Source organism: Rhinatrema bivittatum, chromosome 18 (genome assembly GCF_901001135.1).
Source record: "Rhinatrema bivittatum chromosome 18, aRhiBiv1.1, whole genome shotgun sequence".
In the NCBI taxonomy this organism is placed as follows: domain Eukaryota; kingdom Metazoa; phylum Chordata; class Amphibia; order Gymnophiona; family Rhinatrematidae; genus Rhinatrema; species Rhinatrema bivittatum.
Genome location: NC_042632.1, coordinates 7,370,528 through 7,394,817, shown reverse-complemented (window position 1 = coordinate 7,394,817; position 24,290 = coordinate 7,370,528). Strand labels below are relative to the sequence as shown.

Here is a 24,290-nt window from a genome sequence, read left to right as displayed (position 1 = left end):
GTCTGAATTTTCTGGGGCATGTTTCAAGGCGTAGTTGGGTGGGCATGGAGTTCCATAGTGAGGGTCCAGCTAGGGATATTGCACGTTGCTTGGTGGAGGATAGGTGAAAAAGTTTGGGCGATGGAGTGTGGATATTTGCTGTGTAGGGTGTTCTGGTGGGTCTGGAGGAGGGACGGATGATAAGGCTGTCTGGGAACCAGAGCATGTCGGGATTGTGGATGGCTTTATGTATAAGGGTGAGGGTTTTGAATTGAATTCTGGCGGTAATGGGGAGCCAGTGAAGTTGTTTAAGAACTGGTGTTATGTGTTCGTTTCTACGGGAGTCAGTTAAAATGCGTGCTGCAGCGTTCTAGAGCAGCTGAAGGGGAGCAGTGCTGGTCTTTGGGAGACCTAGGAGTAATGCGTTGGCGTAATCTATTTTGGATAGTATGAGGGCTTGAAGGACGGTTCTAAAATCGTTGTGGTGCAGTATGGGTTTAAGTTTTTTAAGGGTGTGTAGTTTGAAAAAACAGTCTTTTATGGTGGAGGTGATAAATTTCTGAAGGTTGAATTGTGGGTCTAGTGTGACGCCTAAGTCTCTTACAGTTTGGGCGAAAGTGGGGGCAGAGGGTGATTTGGCTGAGAGGGTGGGTAGGGGGTTGATGGCTTGAGGAGAGATGATCATAAGTTCAGTTTTTTTGGGGTTCAGAGCTAGGTTAAGTTGAGTGAGGAGTTGGTCGATGGAAGAAAGAGCAGTGTCCCATCTTTTTAGGGCATTTGATATGGAGTCGGTTATGGGAATTAGGACTTGTACGTCGTCTGCGTATACGAAGTGTGGGAGATTGAGGGTAGAGAGAAGCTGGCAAAGGGGGAGGAGGTATATGTTAAAGAGGGTGGATGATAGTGAGGAGCCTTGTGGTACGCCCCTTGTGATGTCAATTGGTTCGGATTCCTGGTTTTCGATTTTTACCTTGAAGTGTCTATCACTGATGTAGGATTTAAACCATTGAAGTGGGGTCCCGGCTATGCCTATGTCAGCTAGCCTATCGAGTAGGATAGAATGGTTGATAGTATCAAAAGCTGCTGATATGTCTAACATGGCTAGTATGAATGTGTGACCTTTGTCAAAGCCTTTGATGACAAAGTCCATGAGGGAGAGAAGAAGCGTTTCAGTGCTGAAACGTTTTCTGAAGCCATGTTGTGATGGAAAGAGTATTTGGTGTTGGTCTAAGTAGTTTGAAAGTTGTGTGTTACAGTTTTTTCTAGGATTTTCACGACAAACGGAAGGTTAGAGATGGGGCGGTAGTTGGTTAGGTCGGACGGATCGAGTTTAGGTTTCTTGAGGATGGGTTTAACAATAGCTAGTTTGAGTTGAGTAGGGACTTCTCCAATAGAAATGGAGGTGTTGATGATGTCTGCTAGCGGTTGTGAAATGCTGTCAGTGATGGTTAAGAGCATTTTAGATGGAATCGAATCATAGGGGTGTGTGGAAGGGCACATCTTCTTGAGGATTGTGGCAATTTCAGTTGAGGAGGTGTTTTCAAAAGTGTCCAATTTGAAGTCAAGTACTTTAGGGGTATATTTGGTCTGTGGAAGAATGGGGGAAGGAGGAAAGATGGCGTTTGGCTCCTTGTGATATCTGCAAAGGTTTTCCTACCATCGAAGGTGAGGTTTCCCAGCCCCGACAGTATTCCTGACCATGCCCCCTGACGACGACGTCATCGGGTGGAGACGTAGTGAAGGCTCATAAAATCGGCCTAGCTGCGGAGAAAGAAAGAGGAGAAGGCCCATAAAATCAGCCTAGCTGCGGTGCCCGGCTGCTGCCGGCGCGCGGCTTAGTTCGGCTTTGTTCAGATTTGGACAGATTTGCATCTTGTAAGTACTCCCTCTTTTTACCTCCTCTCAAACTAAGGATCCAAGAACTTTACAGTTTATGAGTGTCTGGACTGGCCCGATTAAGTTTACCTTTTTGGGAATATGCCTCACTCAGTGCGTAAGAACGGCGAAGGAAAGGGTTGATCCTGCTGCTGCCCCTGGAGCCCTTATAAAGGGTCCTATGGACACCCATATACAGCACTCTTATAGATCGGATGAGGCGCAGGAGAAGGGAGCAACCGAGGAAGCCATCATGGTCTCCACACCGGACCTTTCTCTATCTTTCTGATCTATAGGGAACCACCAGCCAATCCGGCGCTATCCAGAACCCAGGGAGCAACAAGGAGGGGGGGGGGGGGGGAATCTCACTGCGGAAGTCGCAGGACAAGAGACTAGCCAAGCAGGCCCAGAGCCATTGGAAGTATCTGAGATAGTAATCTGGACAGGATCCCCTTGGGGACAGGCTGACCCAATGGAGTTGGTATATGGAGGAGATCAGCCGAGTCAAGTAAAGATGGAAGAGACTGCCTATTTATCTAAAATATCAGTTTCACAAATAGTTAAGCCTAGTATTGTTACTCGAGCTGTGATAATGGATGCAATTGTAAGTCTGCAAAATTCTGTTGTTGCTCAAGTTAATCCTATAGTAGAGAAAGTTAATGTTATACAAGACAGAGTGTCCAATGTAGGATAAAAAGGATAAAGAACAAAAAGACAGAAAATTAGAAAAGATCTGGATAATTGGAAATTATTGCAAGTTACAGTAGTAAAAGAAAATCATTTGCTGCAGGTCAAAATAGAAAACTTAGAAAATGCAAATAGGAAGAGGAATCTCCGTTTTGTTAATTTTCCAAAGTTGCCCACGTACCACCTAAAGAAATGTTTAAGAGATATATGCTTGAGATTTTTAAAGTTCCAGAAACAGCAATACCCGCCTTAGCTAAGGTTTATTATATTCCAGCATATAAAAAGCAAGAAAATGTAACAACGCAAGTAGGGGCACAGGTAATTTATTTTATTTATTTATTTTATTTATGGTTTTTTTATACCGGCATTCAAGAACTCGTTCTCATCATGTCGGTTTACAGAAAAACAGGGGTGCAAAAAATAGAACCAAAAAACATGAATAAACGTGATGAAGAAATGCAGTTACAAATAACAAGGGTAAATGAACTGGGATTGTAAGAAAATAAAGTGAGATAGAGGAGATTAATTATATACAAGTGTACATTATAAATATGGAGTCCACTATATACAGCTTCTAAGCAGAGAGATTATTGATGGTGCGTGTTAGGTGGAGTTCGGGAAGGCTTGCCTTCCCGAACTCCACCTAACATGTTAGGAAAACCTTTGCAGATATCACAAGGATGTATTATCTCCTAATTTAAATGTGTCTATGATATTAGAAACATCAGATAGTGATTTAGTGCAGGGGGCCACTTTACTGGGTACTCAAGATTATTTTATAACCATCGAATGGAGAAATTTCTGACTTTAAATGTTAGAGGATACCCAAATCTTTCTAAACAGACTCAAAGGAGGAGGCGGCAGTTTTTACTTTTGAAGGTGAAGGTGCTCCAAATAGGAGCAACGTTTTTTCTTAAACACCCTTGTAAGTGTTGTATCAATTACAAGGGTAATTCGTTTGTCTTCTCCCCTTCTCAACTGACTTTTTTTTAAAAGTGATAAAACAGATGTGATTTGATGTGTTGCTTGAAATTCAACTAATACCATAATCCAGTGTGAATCCTATAAGCATGAATTAGTACACTTGTATAAACTGATTGCTTTGGTAGTAAAGTTGGAAGTTATGAATTTAGAATTACCTAATGTGGATCCTTTAGTGTGGACTGTAAATGTAAGAGGATTGGGAGGATTTTCTTAAATATTCTCAAGTGTATTTTCTTCTTCTTTTGTTTTTCTGAATCACTTACTTTTTCAATCAAGATTGAAATTCTTGTAAATTATATTGTTAAAATGATAAAGAATTTAAAAAAAATCCCGGGAAATGTGGAAAAACACGTGATGACAGCCGACCTCACCCAGGGCCATCATCATGTTAAAAGGCCACACGACCCAAAAATATTTCCCCCCCTCCACTATGCCAAAATTTCTTGGCAGTCTGAGTAGACTCCCATCCCTGCCCCCCATACCTGCTGCTGGTCAAGGTGGCTCAAAAGTTTGAAAAGAAAAATCCATTTTCAATTATGCGATGATGATGCAGTCCTCTTGCCAAACCCCACTCCTTTTTTCAATTCTCTTCCCCAAAACAAATACCACACTGAATCAAACATCCCCACCCCATGTATCAATCCCCCAGAATTACCACCCCCCACACACATGCATACAGCATTCTTTGGTAGTCTAGTGGCTCCTGACCCCCTTGACAGAAAAGCATTCCATGGTAGTCTTGTGGCCCCCCCTCCCACCCTTACCTAACAAAGGAGTCCCTGCTAATCCAGCAGCAATCCGGTGGCCCCTAGGCCCCAGACTGGTCAACGCCATTTTCCAAAATGGCACAGACTGGCCTTTGCCTCATGTCATGGGGCAAAGGCTAGTTGGCGCCATTTTGAAAGATGGCGTCAACAGACCCAGAGCTTATGGGGCACTCTGTGCCCTACTAGATAACAGATTTCTTCTGAAAGTATGGGAGGGTGTATGGGGAGGTGAGCTCTTCTGAAAGTATGGAGGGGTGTATGGGGAGGTGAGCTAGGGTGGAGAGCCACTAGACACCAGGGACTACTTCTAAGGGTGAGGGTTGGGGTCATAGGAGGCAGAACGCCTTGTTGCGGGGGTTGGGAGCCCAGGGAAGAACTCTCTAAAGGGTTTTGGGAAGGGAGCAGGCATCACCACAGAGCATTAAAAGTGTTTATTTTGTTTTTTGAGTTTTTCTTTAAACTGCAAGAAGGGCTCTAGAGATTTTGATGGGGGGGGGGGGGCAGGGAACTAAACAGATCATGGACAGCCCTCTAATTTCAGCACAGGAGCATCAAGAGAAGTGTTAATGTCCTGTTACTCCCACTGAAAAATGATCTACAACTCCTGAGTTGTAGATAATTTTTCGGCAAATAACATGGCTCTAGCAAACCATATTATTTTGTTAGCATTAGCTGCTTTGCATTCATTGGTACGTTTTATGCATGCAAAGCAGTTAAATTCAATAGAGGGCAGATTTTAGGGTTAAATATCATGCAATATTGCCACAATACGCCATTATTGCAAAATAAATGCAGTTTTTCAAGTGTTAATTGCTTATCACGGCTTAACAAATCTACCCCTTAGATTCTAAACCTTCTGGGACTAGGGAAATATTGATAGTAACTGAATGTAATCTGCTCTGTCAGTTGAACCAGGTCAAGGTTAATCAAGTGTAATCAAGTATTAAGCAACATATATCCACACTGGCTTTTCGAAGAGAATACTGAAGAGCTAAGCACACTGCATGGGTATATGTAGGCTGACGTCAGCTTTGAAATCTCCAGAGAACAGCAATCTCACCGCTTCTCATCCAACCAACCAACCCACCACTCAAGTGAGAGATTTAGGAGTGATAACTGACAACAGGCTGAACTTCAAAGCCTCCATCAACAGAACGACCAAAGACTGCTTCCACAAACTTCAAGTTTTAAAAAGGATAAGACCTCTCTTCCACGCCCAAGATTTCAGAACGATCCTCCAAGCAATTATTTTCTCAAAGTTAGATTACTGTAACACTATCCTACTTGGTCTCCCTTCCTCCTATACCAAACCGCTCCAAATGGTACAAAACACAGCAGCCCGTTTACTAACAAACACCAGGAAAAGAGACCATATTTCCCCAATTCTAAAAGACCTTCATTGGTTACCAATTCACTTCAGAATCATCTACAAATCCATCTCCTTGATATACAAAATCATCCATCAACACACTACAATTGACCTACAATTTCCTCTCCGCTTACACAACTCCACAAGACCTACCATGTACCCCCTACTAAAACCACTAGTCACATTACCTTAAGAGATCGAGCCCTCTCCACAGCTGGCCCACTGTTATGGAACTCCATCCCTCCCGATCTCAGACAGGAGCCTTGCCTCCTAACCTTTAGAAAAAGACTCAAGACTTGGCTGTTTATGCAAGCTTTCCCGGACTTAAATTAATGCACCTCACCATCAACATATCCAACACAGCAGCTGTACCTCATCTCCTTGTATATAATTTAGTCTCTGCTAAACTATCTTTATTTCCTCTGATACCAGTTCAATAGTCCTTGTTAATTGTAACTGCTTTCTTCGACACGTTATTTCTGTTTTTGATGTATTTATTGCACCCCTGTTTATTTGTAAACCAGCATGATGTGATCATAAGAACATAAGAAATTGCCATGCTGGGACAGACCAAGGGTCCATCAAGCCCAGCATCCTGTTTCCAACAGAGGCCAAAAACCAGGCCACAAGAACCTGGCAATTACCCAAACTAAGAAGAACCCATGCTACTGATGCAATTAATAGCAGGGGCTATTCCCTAAGTATAATTGATTAATAGCCATTAATGGACTTCTCCTCCAAGAACTTATCCAAACCTTTTTTGAACCCAGCTACACTAACTGCACTAACTACCTTCTCTGGCAACAAATTCCAGAGCTTTATTGTGCGTTGAGTGAAAAAGAATTTTCTCCGATTAGTCTTAAATGTGTTACTTGCTAACTTCATGGAATGCCCCCTAGTCCTTCTATTATTCGAAACTGTAAATAACCGAGTCACATCTACTCGTTCAAGACCTCTCATGATCTTAAAGACCTCCATCATATCCCCCCCTCAGCCGTCTCTTCTCCAAGCTGAACAGCCCTAACCTCTTCAGCCTTTCCTCATAGGGGAGCTGTTCCATCCCCCTTATCATTTTGGTTGCCCTTCTCTGTACCTTCTCCATCGCAACTATATCTTTTTTGAGATGTGGCGACCAGAATTGTACACAGTATTCAAGGTGCGGTCTCACCATGGAGCGATACAGAGGCATTATGACATTTTCCGTTCTATTAACCATTCCCTTCCTAATAATTCCTAACATTCTATTTGCTTTTTTGACTGCTGCAGCACACTGAGCCGACGATTTTAAAGTATTATCCACTATGATGCCTAGATCTTTTTCCTGGGTGGTAGCTCCTAATATGGAACCTAACATCGTGTAACTACAGCAAGGGTTATTTTTCCCTATGTGCAACACCTTGCACTTGTCCACATTAAATTTCATCTGCCATTTGGATGCCCAATCTTCCAGTCTTGCAAGGTCCTCCTGTAATGTATCACAGTCTGCCTGTGATTTAACTACTCTGAATAATTTTGTATCATCCGCAAATTTGATAACCTCACTCGTTGTATTCCTTTCCAGATCATTTATATATATATTGAAAAGCAATGGTCCCAATACAGATCCTTGAGGTACTCCACTGTTTACCCTTTTCCACTGAGAATATTGACCATTTAATCCTACTCTCTGTTTCCAGTCTTTTAACCAGTTTGTAATCCACGAAAGGACATCGCCTCCTATCCCATGACTTTTTAGTTTTCGTAGAAGCCTCTCATGAGGGACTTTGTCAAACGCCTTCTGAAAATCCAAATACACTACATCTACCGGTTCACCTTTATCCACATGTTTATTAACCCCTTCAAAAAAATGAAGCAGATTTGTTAGGCAAGACTTCCCTTGGGTAAATCCATGTTGACTGTGTCCCATTAAATCATTTCTTTCTATATGCTCTACAATTTTGATCTTGAGAATAGTTTCCACTATTTTTCCCGGCACTGAAGTCAGGCTCACTGGTCTATAATTACCCGGATTGCCCCTGGAGCCTTTTTTAAATATTGGGGTTACATTGGCCACCCTCCAGTCTTCAGGTACAATGGATGATTTTAATGATAGGTTACAAATTTTAACTAATAGATCAGAAATTTCATTTTTGAGTTCCTTCAGAACCCTAGGATGCATATCATCCATTCCAGGTGATTTGCTACTCTTTAGTTTGTCAATCTGGCCTACTACATCTTCCAGGTTCACAGTGATCTCGTTCAGTTCGTCTGAGTCATCACCCCTGAAAACCATCTCCGGAACTGGTATCTCTCCAACATCCTCATTAGTAAACACGGAGGCAAAAAATTCATTTAGTCTTTCTGCAATGGCCTTATCTTCCCTAAGAGCCCCTTTAACCCCTCTGTCATCTAATGGTCCAACCGATTCCCTCACAGGTTTCTTGCTTTGTATATATTTAAAAAAGTTTTTATTATGAGTTTTTGCCTCTATGGCCAACTTCATTTCAAATTCTCTCTTCGCCTGTCTTATCAATGTTTTACATTTAACTTGACAATGCTTATGTTTTATCCTATTTTCTTCAGATGGATCCTTCTTCCAATTTTTGAAGGATGTTTTTTTGGCTAAAATAGCCTCTTTCACCTCACCTTTTAACCATGACGGTAATCGTTTTGCCTTCCTTCCACCTTTCTTAATGCGCGGAATACATATGGACTGCACCTCTAGGATTGTATTTTTAAACAATGTCCAAGCCTGTTGAACACTTTTAACCTTTGCAGCTGCACCTTTCAGTTTTTTTCTAACTATTTTCCTCATTTTATCAAAGTTTCCCTTTTTAAAATTTAGTGTTAGAGCTGCAGATTTACTTATTGTCCCCCTTCCAGTTATTAGTTTAAATTTGATCATGTTATGATCACTGTTCCCAAGTGGCCCCACCACCGTTACTTCTTTCACCAAATCTTGTGTTCCACTAAGAATTAAATCTAAAATAGCTCCCTCTCTTGTAGGTTCCTGAACCAATTGCTCCATGAATTTCCGGACCCTTAATGATTCACTTCCATCAAATGCAGCAACACTGAGCATCTTCTATTAAACTGAAACAGACAATACCAACCAATCACTACAAGGTTTTACTTCTTGTTAAACTTTTTATCTCTCTTCTAACTCTAATCCCAGTTAGAATAACCCCTGTTTTATTGTAACTTTTTCTTCTATGCACTTGTTATACTTTTGTAATGTATACTCTTACGTTTTAGCTATGTACGTTATAATGTATTGCTCACCCCTTGTTTTATGTAAACCGACATGATACGAACTTCCGTGAATGCCGGTATAGAAAAACACAAATAAATAAATAAATAAAAAATGAAGCAGTCATTTATTACATCCAGGAACTTTATGTCTCTAGCAAGTCCTGATGTTACATTTACCCAGTCAATACTGGGGTAATTGAAATCTCCCATTATTATTGCACTGCCAAATTGGTTTGCTTCCCTGATTTCTCTTACCATTTCATCATCTGTCTGACCATTTTGTTCAGGTGGACGGTAGTATACTCCTATCACTATACTCTTACCCAACACACATGGGATTTCTACCCATATAGATTCTACTGAGCATTTACTCTCTTGTATGATCTTTATCCTGTTGGATTCTATACCCTCCCGGACATAAAGTGCCACACCCCCACCAAGTTGATTCTCCCTATCATTGCGATATAATTTGTACCCTGATATAGCACTGTCCCATTGGTTATCCTCCTTCCACCAAGTCTCTGTGATGCCAATTATGTCACTCTCATCATTTGCTGCTAAACACTCTAACTCTCCCATCTTACTTCTTAGACTTCTGGCATTGGTATACAGACATTTCAAAGTGTGGTTTTTGCTTGTTTTAACAACCTGCTTTTCAGTTTGGGATAATTCGGTAATCATCAGCTTTGGTGATTTTTTACATATAGGCATATGAACTAAGTTTGCTTTTGATGGAACCTCTCTCTTGGGATGCCCTAACTCTCCTGTTTCATTAGTATCCTTCAAGGATACATTTCTCCGAACCATGCACTGCTGAGTGACTGTCGGCTTTCCGACAGTCACTCATGATCGTTTCATGAATGCCGGTATATAAAAACCTTAAATAAATAAATAAATAAAATAAATAAATCTGACTCCATCTTCCATCTGCTATAAAACGTTTGAAACTGGAGACCGCCAGTGCACTGAAACGATAAACGCCGACACCTGGGCAACTGCGGGTGTCTTGGGTTAGAGGTAAGCCGTGGCTTACCTGTACTTGTTCAGTCTCGAGATTTAATATCCGAGATTCTCTATTTCTGGAGCAGCTGTGGGCGGGATGATGAGACCATCTGTCTACACCAGAGCTTTCCAAACTTTTCATGTTGGTGACACACTTTTTAGACAAACATAATTTCGGGACACAGTAATTCAGTCTACTAGCAAACCAGAGGTTGTATGCAGTGTAACAAAGGAAAAAAGAAACATCACCCATCCTTATAAAACAAATCAAGAAATATAAAATCATCAGCAGTAAAACTGTACTAACAAAAAGAACATATTTCGAAAAAGCTGATGAGTGGAATATCCAATAATTAAAAACTCATATAAAACATTTCCAGATACCAACAAAATATTTCAAAATAGCAGACACAAAGACCCAGTAATGAAAAATAATAAGGATACAAACATTTTTTTGCTCTGCATACCTGGGAACGTTTGATATCCAGGTCTCCTGAGATTGTTCTGAATTAGCAGGAGGAGGGGTGGTTTGCTTGGAACTTTCTCCTCTCAGTCACATACCAGCGCTCTCTCTCACACTGGCTCTCAATGACACACCTATACACACATGCTCTCAGTACTCACATATACACATGTTTTTTCTCTCTCACTTATATAGGCTCTTAATTACACATTTACACACATGCTGTCTATCTTTTCACGCTTACACACACACAGGCTTTCAATCACACACATACATGCTGTCTTTTTCTCTCACACACAGACTCTCATTCACATGCTTACAAACATGTCCTCTCTTTCTCTCAGTTACACACAGGCTCTCAATGACATACTCACATGCTCCATCACCTGAACCAGCTCTCAATCACACACAGACACACATGGTCTCTCTCTCTCATTTAAACACAGGCTCTCAATCACATACTCACATGCTCCATCACCTAAACCAGCTCTCAATCACACACAGACACACATGGTCTCTCTCTCTCATTTAAACACAGGCTCTTAATCATACATACACATGATTTCTCTCACACACAAAGGATTTCAATCATACACACATACTCTTTCACACAAACAGGTTTTCAATCACAAACTTACACATACAGGTTCCCAATGGTAAACTTACATTCATGCTCTCTCTCTCTCACAGGCAGGCTCTCAATCACAGACATACTCTCTTTCACATGTACAGGCTCTCAATCATTCACATACATGCAATCTCTCACTCTCTCATACACACACACAGGGCCCCGCGGCCCGGAAGAGGAAGTGGAGAGTATCGGGTGAGTGCGCGGCAAGAAGAGGCCATGCTAGTGCGCTCGGCATCGGCCCGAAGAAAAGAAGACTGCAGCGTGCGCGGCTCGGAGGAAAATGAAGAGCTTCAACCGCGGCCGATGGGACTCCGCCTCCGCGAGGGCTGAAAATGAAGAGGTTAGCGTTGGGAGGAGGCTGCTGCTGCCGCGAGTTCCCGGGGTGCGGGTGGGGGAGAGAGAGAGTGAATGAGCGAGCAAGCTTGCTCGCTCATTCACTCTCTCTCTCTCCCCCACCCCGGGAACTCCCGGGGTGGGGGGGAGAGAGAGTTCCCGGGGTGCGGGTGGGGGAGAGAGAGAGTGAATGAGCGAGCAAGCTTGCTCGCTCATTCACTCTCTCTCTCTCCCCCACCCCGGGAACTCGCGGCAGCAGCAGCCTCCTCCCAACGCTAACCTCTTCATTTTCAGCCCTCGCGGAGGCGGAGTCCCATCGGCCGCGGTTGAAGCTCTTCATTTTCCTCCGAGCCGCGCACGCTGCAGTCTTCTTTTCTTCGGGCCGATGCCGAGCGCACTAGCGTGGCCTCTTCTTGCCGCGCACTCACCCGATACTCTCCACTTCCTGTTCCGGGCCGCGGGGGGGGGGGGGCAGGAAGAAGAGAGCACGCCGGTGCCGCTGACTCCAGCTGTCCTGCCGCGTTCCGCCCGGGCGGAGGAGGACCGGGGAGCAGCTGGGTCAGCGGGAAAGTGTGGCGATACTTGTCTGCGAGCCAGATGCAGCCCTCAAAAGAGCCATATCTGGCTCGGAGCCATGGGTTCCCGGCCCCTGCACTTGCCGGTGTGTCACGTGCACCGGGCTTGCGCGACACACCGGCACACCTCAGGCGACACAGTAAAGTGTCGCGACACACACTTTGGAAAGCTCTGGTCTACACCAAGGAAAACGAAATTATTAGGTAAGTAATTTCTCTATTTCCTAGCCTGTAGCCAGATGGACTCAAAGCCAATGGGATGTACAAAAGCTACTCCCCTATAGGGTGGGAGGCTGCCCATGGCCCACTTAGTGCTGCCCTTGTGAAGGCTGCATCCTCCCTGGCCTGAACATCCAGGCGGTAGAACCTGGAGAAGGTGTGCAGGGAGGACCATGTTGCCACCCGACAGATCTCGGCTGGCGAAAGCAGTCTGGTTTCAGCCCAGGAGACTGCCTGGGCCCTTGTAGAATGCGCCTTGACCTGAAGGGGTAATGGTTTTTCTGCCTCTATGTATGCAGCATTAATTACTTCTTTGATCCAATGGGCTATGGTGACCCGCGATGCCGCTTCCCCTTGTTTCTTCCCGCTGTGAAGAACGAACAGGTGGTCAGTTTTGCGCAAGGATTCCGATCTCTTCAGGTATCGGAGTAGGATTCTGCCGACATTCAGGTGGCAAAGGAGGCGTGAGTCTTCCGAATCCCTGTGCTCATCTGGTGATGGTAAGGATATGGTCTGGTTCATATGGAACTGGAAAACCACTTTCGGAAGGAAGGATGGTACTGTGCGCTGCTGTATGGTGCCCTGGGTGAACCTGAGGAACAGTTCCCGGCAGGATAATGCTGGACGTTCGGAAATGCGCCGAGCTGAGCATATTGCGATCAAGAACGCTGTCTTTAAGGTCAAGAGACGTAGAGACAGGGCGCTTGTTGGTCTGAAGGACTCCCCTGCTACGAAGTCTAGTACTAGGTTGAGGTTCCATAGAGGCACTGGCCACTTTAGTGGTGGTCGGAGTTGTTTGACTCCTTTCAGGAAGCGAGACACATCAGGATGAGTTGATAGTCTGATACTGTCCACTTCGGACCTGGAACAGGCCAGTGCTGTGACTTGGACCTTGAGGGAGTTGAGGGGCAACCCCTTCTGCATGCAGTACTGTAGGAATTCTAGGATCATGGAAGTCTTGGCTATCCTCGGAAGGAGACCGCGGTCTTCACACCAAGCTTCGAATACTCTCAAGATCCGTATGTAAGACAGATGTGGAGAACTTGCGTGCCCGAAGCAGGGTGTCAATCATGGCTTTTGAGTAGCCGTGTTTCTTTAGGCTGGTCCTCTTAAGGGCCACACCGTAGGAGAGAATCGAGCCAGGTCTTCATGGAAGATCAGTCCCTGCTGAAGAAGGTCCCTGTATGGCAGTAGACGCAGAGTATTCCCCACCAATAGTCTCCGCATGTCCACGTACCATGGTCTTCTTGGCCAATCCGGGGCGACTAGTAGGACTAGTCCCCTGTGGTGTTCTCTCTTGTGGATGATCCTGCCCAGGAGTGGCCAGGGTGGGAATGCGTACAGGAGGTCTTCCACTGGCCAGTTCTGGACGAGAACATCGATTCCCTGAGATTGTGGTTCTCGTCTGCGGCTAAAGAATCTGGGGACCCGGGCATTGAGACAAGTTGCTAGTAGGTCCATGGCTGGGAGACCCCATCGATTTACTATCAGCTGGAAGGCTGTGTCCGCCAGCGACCATTCCCCCGGGTCTAGGCTTTCTCTGCTGAGGTAGTTAGCTAGCCTATCTGGGGGAGGGTCTAAATAAAATCAATAGCAGATACAGTGTCCAGTGAAAAGCCCTGGCCCAGTGTTAACTGTTTAACTCCCTCCCACCCTGTCCCTCTACCCACCCACCCCTGGGGTTGTCTTTCTGATATAGGCTGCCTGAATAGATAATTGGTAATTAGATAAATTGAAAATTTAGTCATTCCTCAGGTGTTATCCATCAAATAAATCTATAAAAATTAGGTCTATCCAGTGTAACTATTGTGGAGGCTTTATTTTGAGGGAAATCATATGGAAACGTAGGGCTTGCCCCATTTGTTTGGAACTCTCTTTCCTCAAAAAGGAGCTGGCTAAAGCTAAAGCAGAATTAGCTGCAATAAAGAAAGTTTCACCCAATTCACAGTATTTCAAAATTAATTCCTCATTATCACAAAAAAAAAACAAAACACAAAACTCAAGGAAAAAGAGGTTTACAATGGTCTCAGGTAGGATAAGACCTGTGACCCACAGACACCCATTCCACACAATTGTGCAGCCCATGTCTCCACCACCCCCCCCCTCCACCCCTTACACAGGGCGACAAGGAACCCAAAAAACAACATGATTACGGTGGGCTCTGGTAGAGTACGACTAGTGATGCAGAAACACACACTCTCTCAAGTGACACAAATACAAAACGCCTTATCTATATCACATAAGTATAAAGCTCTGGTGAAAGAGATTGACGTGGTATCTGAAAAGAAAGAAGGAACCCAATGCATACAGAAATTCCAAAATACAATCAATAACCAAAGAAGAAAGCTCATTGTGCTGGGTGACTATCATCAGAGTCAATTTGGGAACTCTTCTAGAGGGAAACACTACAGTTAAATGCCTCCCAGATTCATCGGCCGGCAGAAATGCCTTTCAGATAGTCAGAACGATTCAAGAAAAAAGCAGAGACTCTAAAGCTGATATCATCCATATGGGAACCAACAACCTTGCTAGTAACAGCATCCAAGCGGTACAGAGAGATTTCCAGTCTCTAGCGAAGCAGATTAGTCACATGACGACAACCATCACCTTTTCAGAAGTGTTACCTGTTCAGGGAAAGGGGAAGGAGAGACTAAGCCATATTGATAACTTCAATGTATGGCTCAAATCCTGGTATAAGGAACAAAGTTTTGGATTTATTGGGGGCTGGGGCCGTGTATGGAACAAAAAGCTATATGTCAAAGATGGCTTACATCTCTCTGTGACAGGAAAAAGCATCCTAAGAGATAAATTCAAATCCTATATCATAAGGCATTTAAACTAAAAGCCGGGGGTGGCAAAAAGGAATTAGAATGTCACCCCCCAAATACAAATACAAAGGAAAAGGGTGAAGTGGATAACAAAACTCAACTAAATAAGTCACAAAAGGAGTCCAAGAAAAGCAGTAACCTGAACGAGAAAAGCTGGAAAGCTATGAGCACAAATGCTCGTAGTTTGGGCAATAAAATCCCAGACCTGCAAGCCCTAATGGTGGAGGCGGACCTGGACGTTGTTGCTGTCACGGAGACGTGGTTCATGGAATCTCATGATTGGGATATGGCAATACCGGACTATAACTTAAGGAAAGGGGAAGGAGTGGCTCTTTCTGTCAGAAACAATATCCAAGCATCTGAGCTGCAAGGAAAATGGGGCAAAGAAGAAGCACTATGGGCCATCTTAAAAAAAGATAATGAGGCTTCCGTTTTTTATTGGAGTAGTTTACAGGCCTCCAAATCAAATGGAAGAGCTTGACAAAGATCTGGTTGAAGACATCCAAAAGATGGGAAAGAAGGGAGAAGTGGTGATTGTTGGAGACTTTAATCTGCCGGATGTAGACTGGAGAATCCCTTCTGCAGAATCTAACAATAGTAGAGAGATAGTGGATGCCCTGCAAGGGGCTCTGTTCAAACAAATGGTAATGGAACCCACGAGGGAGGGAGCTATACTCGACTTAGTTCTCACTAATGGAGATAATGTCTCTAATGTCCAGGTGGGTGCCGACCTCAGCACCAGTGATCATCATACAGTATGGTTTCATATCACAAAAAGGATACGGAGAAGTAGCATGAAGACCCGAGTTTTGCAGTTCAAAAGCAAGGACTTTGATAAAATGGGGAAGTACCTGGAGGAAGAACTAGAAGGCTGGGAGAAAGAGAGAGATGTGGAACAACAGTGGACCAAACTAAAAGGAGCAATTACCAAAGGCAACTAATCTATATGTTAGGAAAGTAAAAAAAAGCAAGAGAAAAATGAAACCTATCTGGTTCTCAAAGGAGGTGGCTGACAAAATAAAAGCTAAAAGAACAGCGTTCAAGAAATATAAAGAATCCCAAAGAGAGGAGCACAAGGAAGAATATCTGGTGGAACTGAGGGAGAAGAAGAAAGCAATCAAGACAGCGAAAATTCAAGTGGAAGAAAGGATTGCCAAAGAGGTAAAGCAAGGTGAGAAAACATTTTTCAGATACATCAGTGAAAGGAGAAAGGTCCAAAGTGGTATACTGAAATTGAAAAGGAGCAATGGGTGGAGACAGAGGAAGAAATGGACAGAAATATTAAACAAATACTCCAGTTCTGTATTCACTAAAGAAGACCCCGGAAAAGGACAGACACTAGTTAACATGAAACTGGAGAGAAGCGGAATGGATGAAACTCAGTTTACAGAAGAGAATGTATGGGAAGAGCTAGAAAAACTGAAGTTGGACAAAGCCATGGGGCCTGATGAGGTTCATCCCAGGATATTTATTTTATTTATTTATTTTATTTAAAAACACTTCTATACCGTCGTTAAGTTGGTGAACCATCACAACGGTTTACATATAGGCACGATAACAATTATGAGTGGTATAGATTACAACTTGAGTATGTGCAGACATAGTTCGGTAACAATATAGTGCAATAAGCTAAAAGTTTAAGTGAGCTAATCAATTTGGTATGACAGTTTCTCAACGGTATAAGATTAACATTATTATGAGTTTGTTCGGTGCGTCCAACTTAATCAATTGTTTTTCTCCTTCACTTTGTCTTTATCGAAGGCTTGTTTATAGAGCCAGGTTTTCAGGTTAAATTTGAAGATTTTCAGATTTCTCTGGAGCCTTAATTCGAGAGGCATGGTGTTCCATATTACGGGGCCAGCCAGTAGCGAGCTCAGAGATGTGCTGGCAGCTCCGCTGTGTGACCTGTTCAATAGCTCCCTGGAAACGGAAGTGGTGCCGAGTGATTGGAGAAGAGCGACGGTGGTCCCGCTTCACAAGAGCGGGAGCAGACAGGAGGCTGGAAACTACAGGCCGGTTAGCCTCACCTCGGTGGTGGGAAAGGTATTGGAGTCGCTGCTGAAGGAAAGAATTGTGAACTATCTACAAGCAGCAGAATTGATGGACCAGAGGCAGCATGATTTCACCAAGGGACGGTCCTGTCAGACAAATCTGATCGACTTTTTTGATTGGGTGACTACGGAATTGGATCAAGGAAGAGCGCTCGATGTCATCTACTTGGATTTTAGCAAAGCTTTTGATACGGTCCCGCACAGGAGGCTGGTGAATAAAATGAGAAGCTTAGGAGTGAGTGCCGAGGTGGTGACCTGGATTGCAAACTGGTTGACGGACAGAAGACATTGTGTGATGGTAAATAGAACTTACTCTGAAGAGAGAGAGGTGTTAAGCGGAGTGCCGCAAGGATCGGTGTTGGGACCGGTCCTGTTCAATATCTTTGTGAGCGACATTGCGGACGGGATAGAAGGTAAGGTTTGTCTTTTTGCGGATGACACTAAGATCTGCAACAGAGTGGACATGCCGGAAGGAGTGGAGAGAATGAGACGGGATTTAAGGAAGCTGGAAGAGTGGTTGAAGATATGGCAGCTGAGATTCAATGCCAAGACGTGCAGAGTCATGCATATGGGATGTGGAAATCCAAAAGAACTGTATTCGATGGGGGGTGAAGGGCTGATGTGCATGGAGCAGGAGAGAGACCTTGGGGTGATGGTGTCTAACGATCTGAAGTCAGCAAAACAATGTGACATGGTGATAGCTAAAGCCAGAAGAATGCTGGGCTGCGTAGAGTGAGGAATATCGAGTAAGAAAAGGGAAGTGATTATCCCCTTTGTCCAGGTCCTTGGTGAGGCCTCACCTGGAGTACTGTGCTCAGTTCTGGAGACCGTATCTCCGAATGGACAGACAGGATGGAGGCGGTCCAGGGAAGGGTGACCAAAAAGGTGGAGGGTCTTCATCGAATGACTTATGAGGAGAGATTGAATAATCTAAATATGTACACCCTGGTGGAAAGGAGGAACAGAGGTGATATGATTCAAACTTTCAGATACTTGAAAGGTTTTAATGATCCAAAGACATGACAAACCTTTTCCGATGCAAAAAAATCAGCAGAACTAGGTGTCACAATTTAAAACTCCAGGGAGGAAGACTCAGAGCCAATGTCAGGAAGTATTTCTTCATGGAGAGTGTGGTGGATGCCTGGAATGCCCTTCCGAAGGAAGTGGTGAAGACCAAAACTGTGAAGGATTTCAAAGGGGATCTATAAAGTCTAGAGGATGTGAATCAAGAGAAGAGGCATGGGGGTGGCTTGCGGGAATGACAGCTACTACCTGGAGATAAATACCCTAATTCAATAAACATACTCACTGTTAATGAGACTCCAACATTGCTCTATGCTTTAATGGCAAGAGGAAATGTGGAAAAAAGAATTTGCATTCACAAAAAAGTGGGGGAGTAACTTGCTTGTTGCGGCAGTTACTACCCCATACCAAATAAGTCTGATACTTTACTTTCAATGCAAATCCAGCATAGCTCTCTGCTTCAACGGCAGGGGGGGAAGAGGAAAAGAGGATTTATATTCAGGCAACAACCAACAAGGTCTGAATTACATAGTCTGGGTAAACAAATAATTATGAGTGTAGCTTGCTTTTTATGGCGGTTGATCCCCGGATCAATTAAGCATGATACTTCACTTGGAATACATATCCAGCGCAACTCACTGCTTCAACGGCAGGGGGGAATAAAGAAAAAAGAAGATTTATATTCAGACATCAACCAGCAAGGACTGAATGGCACAGGCTGGGTAAACAAATAAGCATGGGAGAGGCTTGCTTATTGCAGCAGTTACTACCCCTAACCAATTAAGCTAGATACTTCACTTAGATGCAGCTCCAGCACTGCTCTCTATATCAATGGCTGGGTGGAAGGTAACTAGAACCAAAAAGTTACTAATAAGGGCCAAGAGTAACAGATAAGTATGAGGGGGAAAAAAAAGCTTGCTGGGCAGACTGGATGGGCCGTTTGGTCTTCTTCTGCTGTCATTTCTATGTTTCTATATTTCTATGAGATATTGTCTTTTCCAGCTATGTGGGAGGCCGAAATCCCTTGTAGGTTTATTTCCGCCCTCTCCATGAGGAGGTCTATTTCGAGAGACACCTGCTGGCTCTTGGTTCCTCCCTGGCGGTTGATGTAGGCAACGGCTGTTAGGAAAGTAAAAAAAAGGAAGACATGACTGACGATCTCGCTTTGAGTCTGTGGCTGAATCGTAGACAGGCTAGTCTGACCGCTCGAGCTTCCAGGCGTTTATGTTCCATCCCGCCTCTTCCTTGTTCCAGTGTCCCTGGGCCATCAAGTTCCTGACAGTGGGCTCCCCACCCTCACAGGCTTGCGTCTGTGGTGAGCAAGATCCACTTTGCCTCTGCCACCACTGAAGCTGTTCCTGAATCTTTGTCGGTAGCTGGAGGCGAATAGAGTAGTTCTAGGACACTGGGTTCCATCGTGACAGTAGGGAACGTTGTAGCAGCCGCATATGGGCCCCTGCCCATGGAACGACTTCCAGAATTGATGTCATGAGGCCGAGGATTTGAAGGTAGTCCCATACCTTGGGGCGGACTGAGGTCAACAGTTTTTGTAATTGACCCATCAGCTTCCTTCTCCGTGGAGGGGGAAGGCAGACTTTGTTCTGTTTGATATTGAACCGGACTCCCAGGTATTCTAGTGACTGGGAGGGTTGTAGACAGCTCTTGGCTGTGACCACGACCCACCAGAATTCTTGTAATAGATTCTTGACTCTGGTGGTCGGGTGGCGACTCTCCTCTGGAGAATTTGCCCTGATCAGCCAATCGTCCAAATAAGGATGTACCAAGACTCCTTCTTTCCTCAGTGCTGCCGCCACTACCACCATAATTTTGGTGAAGATTCTGGGGGCAGTGGCTAGTCCGAAGGATAGCGCCCTGAATTGATAATGATGGCCCAGTATCGCAAATCGCAGGAAGCACTGGTATTGTTGATGGACCGGGATGTGAAGGTAGGCTTCAGATAGGTTAAAAATTCTCCCAGTTGTACCGCCATTATAACGGAGCATAGGGTTTCCATGCAAACGTGTGGTACCTTCAGGTAACAGTTGACGGTCTGGAGGTCCAGGATGGGCCGGAATGTTCCTTCTTTCTTGGGAACGATAAAATAGATGGAATAGTGGCCAGTATTTTGTTGAAGCGTGGGCACCGGGGCTATTGCCTTCAGGCTGAGTAGTCTTGCTAACGTGGTTTCCACTGCCAGCCTCTTGGAGTGGGAGTGACATGGCAATCTCATAAATTTGTCTGGGGGGATGCTTTGGAATTCCTGCGAGTACCCTTCTCGAATGATAGTTAGGACCCACTTGTCTGAAGTTATCTCGACCTATCTTTAGTAGAAGAGGGTAAGTCTGCTCCCTATGTCTTCTTCCTGTGGATGAGTCTGTCTCTTCTCATTGTGGGGTACGGCTGGGGCCTGCCCCTGAGCTTGCTCCTCTTAATGTGCCTGTTCCGAAAAGACTGGGATCTTCCTGAAGGATGAGGTGCTTGGGACTGTATATTCTTGTAAGGTTTAAAGTGCTGCAATCCTCTACCCTTGGATCTTCTGGGGAAGGAGCACTGATATGTTCTTTTATCCTGTCGTCAGGTAATCGGGGTACTGGAGATTCACCCCATTTGTTGGCTAATTTCTCCAGTTCGTTCCTGAACAGGAGGGATCCTTTAAAAGGCATTTTTGTGAGGTTCGCTTTGGAAGTCGCGTCCGCCCACGAATTCCGGAGCCATAATTGTCTTCTTGCAGCCACTGCAGCGGCGACAACCCTAGATGAGGTGCGCACGAGGTCTGTGGTAGCATCGGTGAGGAAGGAAACCACTAGCTTCATCGCTTCTCCGGGCGTAGTTGCGTCTCTGGCGAGGATCAAACAGGAATATGCCACTAAAGCGCAGCAGGAAGCAATTAATAGCGTCATTGCTGATACAAAGAACTGCTTAAGGATGGCTTCCAGCCTTCTATCCTGGGCGTCCTTTAGTGCTGCTCCTCCCTCCACTGGGATCGTGGTGCGTTTTGAGACTGCACAGATCATAGCATCCACTTTGAGGAAACGTAGAAGTTCCTTAGCTGTGAGTTCCAGCGGGTATAGGGCTCCAAAAGTGCCCACCCCACCCTTTGAAAGTGGCTTCTGGTGCATTCCATTCCAGGTCAATCAGTTCCTTAATGGGCTCCAACATAGGAAAATAGCATGAGGCCTTTCGGAGGTACACCAACATGGGATTCTTCTTTGGTTTCACATAGTCTGGGACACTAGGGTTGGTAATTCGTCCTTGTGGAAAAATCGGAGCATGGTCTGGTCACCTTCTTGCAGGGAGTCTTTTTCGTCCTCTGAAGTATCTGGATTCCCAGAGGGGCTCTTGGTTAGGAGAGGCATGTCTCGAGAAGCCCGGGAGGTGCCAGGAAGGGTTTGTGCTTCCGGCAGGGTTTGAGTCAGGTGGGCAGCAGGGGCTGGTTGTGCTTGGACAAAGGTTTGCCGCCTTTTGAAAAATTCCACCCAGGGGAAGGTTCCTGGGTCCATGTTGATCCCAGGAGGGGTTGAAGTGGTGGCCCCGGAGGAATTATCCTGTGGGGTACAGAGTTGGAAATACTTAGGTCCAGGATGACATCATCAGTGGTTCCTGATCCCTCTCCTGGCTGTAGAGGGTCTTGATTTGGTTCTCCCTGGTTCTGTTCGCACTGTTGGCACAGGAGGGATTCCAATCCAGGCTGCGTGGCTTTTAAGTGACAGGCTGGGCAAAGGAAGGGGCCCTTGCATTTCTTGGATGGCAGTGCCATTGATTGTGCGCACGTAGGGCTTAAAAAGTCACCCTTGCGTGGAGTTATGCGCGCGGATGCGCTTAGTTGTGAGCGTCGGGTACGCAGTATGCACACAAAATGCACACAAGTTGTGCGTGCAGGCAACGGAGTTTGTGCGCATGGCACATTTATGCGCACAGTCGCGCGTGCTGCCTAGTTGTGTGTGTCGCTGTGCGCACAAACCAGATGTGCGTGCCGCTGTGCGCTCACCACGTAGATAAGCGTTTGTTAGGTGCTTCAGGCCTCCAGCCTGCCCCGCACGTACCGCCAGTCAAGGGGAGAAAATGGTGCTGACGACTCCATACTGAATCAGGGCCTGCCCCGGGAGGGCTGATCAAACTGATTTTAAAGCTTCGTCGGAGGAAGGACGATACAGCTATTTGAGCCTTGGAAGTAAAGGTTTCTACCTTACCTGGTCTCAGCGCTTACTGTTCGCGTGCCAGGCGGTCCCCAGCTGTGTGGGGGGGGGGGGGGGGGGGGAGGGAAATACCTTCACCGCAGCGCTCAAATCTGCACAGGCTGCCTTTCAGCCACCCTGGGGGCTAAGAACACACCGGGAATCAGCCGTCGGACCAAGGCTTGCTTCTGAGGGATATCGAAAATCACCTCAGGAAAGTCTTGACTGGGGTTGAAACCGTTAGGTTTCACCGTAGAAGAAGCGGGGCTCTCTTCTTAAGGTAAATTTTCTCTCTTCTTTCTTGCTGTGAATGTTACACTATTCTTGTTTGGGATAGTGTCCGCATCTGCTATGGAGACTGAGAAATACTGAAGAGCTAAGCATGCTGCACGGGTATATATAGGCTGATGTCAGCTGTGAAATATGACTCCATCTCCCATCTGCTATCAGGAGAGCACAATACCCATTGGTCCTGAGTCTATCTGGCTACACGCTAGGAAAGGTAAAGTTTTTCTATTTGCAGATGATGACATCTATGCAGAGTATACATGCCTGAAGAAGTAGAGAATGAAAAGTGATTTAAGTAAACTTGAAAAGTGGGCAAAGATTTGGCAGCTGGTATTATATTTACTTTTTAATACAACAAGAGAACAGTGCTGTTCTGCTCACCATTTCTTACACATCATCATATTAATTGAATAATTTTATTTCCAAATTTCTTCTTTCTTCATTCACACATCTCCGACACTCTTCAACATCTACCTTCTACCACTCTGCCACCTACTCACAAAGCTAAAACTCTCCCACTTTCTTTACGCAGACGATGTCCAAATCCTCATCCCGATTAAAGACTCTCTTCAAAAAATTTTCAACCACTGGACCACCTGCCTCCAAGAAATTAACCAACTACTTTCCTCTCTCAACCTGGTTCTAAACAGCGACAAAACCGAGATTCTCATCATCTCAAAGGAAATCCTCACCACTCCACCAACTCCACCACCCTCTTCCCTTTCTATCAACTCAACTATTAAATCATCACCTTTCGTCAGAGATCTAGGCGTGATCCTAGACAACCAACTTAACCTAAAGAACTTCGTGAACACCACCGCGAAAGATTGTTTCTTCAAATTACAAGTCCTCAGAAACTTAAAACCACTCCTTCATTTCCAAGATTTCAGATTGGTGTTACAAGCCATCATCCTGTCAAAACTGGACCATTGTAACTCCTTCCTGCTCGGGCTCCCGGACAACACCATAAAACCTCTTCAAATGGTTCAAAACTCAGCAGCCAAGATCCTCACCAACACCAAAAAGAGGGATCCTATCACCCCCACTCTGCAACACCTCCACTGGCTTCCCATCAGGTACAGGATACTCTTCAAAGTCCTCACGATCATTCATAAAACCAAACACAACCTAACCTCCCTAGACACCACTATTTAATTCACACCACATACACTACCAGACCAATTAGAAGCGCCTGCAAAGACACCCTGTTTGCCACACAAGCTAAATCATCCTTTAGAAAGAGGGCCATTTCGACAGCAGGTCCTCATCAATGGAATGCATTACCTCCGGACCTCAGGCAAGAGCACTGCCCATCTTCTTTCAAAAAAAGACTTAAAACATGGCTATTCAGCCTAGCCTTCCCTGACTCAATTCTGTCCTACCAAACTCTAGACTCCTGCAATCACAGACTCTTATTTCCAGTCATTTCAATCTCTTAATTCCCACCTCTGACACCCCAGCCAGTCGACACAGTCAGTCTTTTCGCTTATATTATGTTTCTAATTCATCCTTCCCACGTGTTCCGCTAATTTGTCATGTTATGTTACGACATAATGGGACTGGTTATTTTGTCTCAGTTATTTGTCCTAAACGCTCTCCCTAAGATACCTGTATCACGATATATTACGATATGTTGAGTTATAATACATGTTAGTTCTGGTTAAATTATACGCTTTGATAAGTTACATGTACTATATGTTCAAGTTATAACACATTCCATATTCAATTCCCTTCACTGTTCTATGTAACGCTCCTTAGCGAATTTTTTAGTTATATTGTAAACCGGTGTGATTTGTACTTGTACAGGAAC

General features: G+C 44.7%; 1 protein-coding gene across 13 annotated transcripts in view; it reads right to left on the bottom strand.

The window, feature by feature from the left end:
• CXXC5 (CXXC finger protein 5) overlaps positions 1 to 24,290 on the bottom strand; it is a 446,772-nt gene that overhangs the window by 182,724 nt on the left and 239,758 nt on the right. The gene's annotated exons all lie outside the window — the stretch shown is intronic.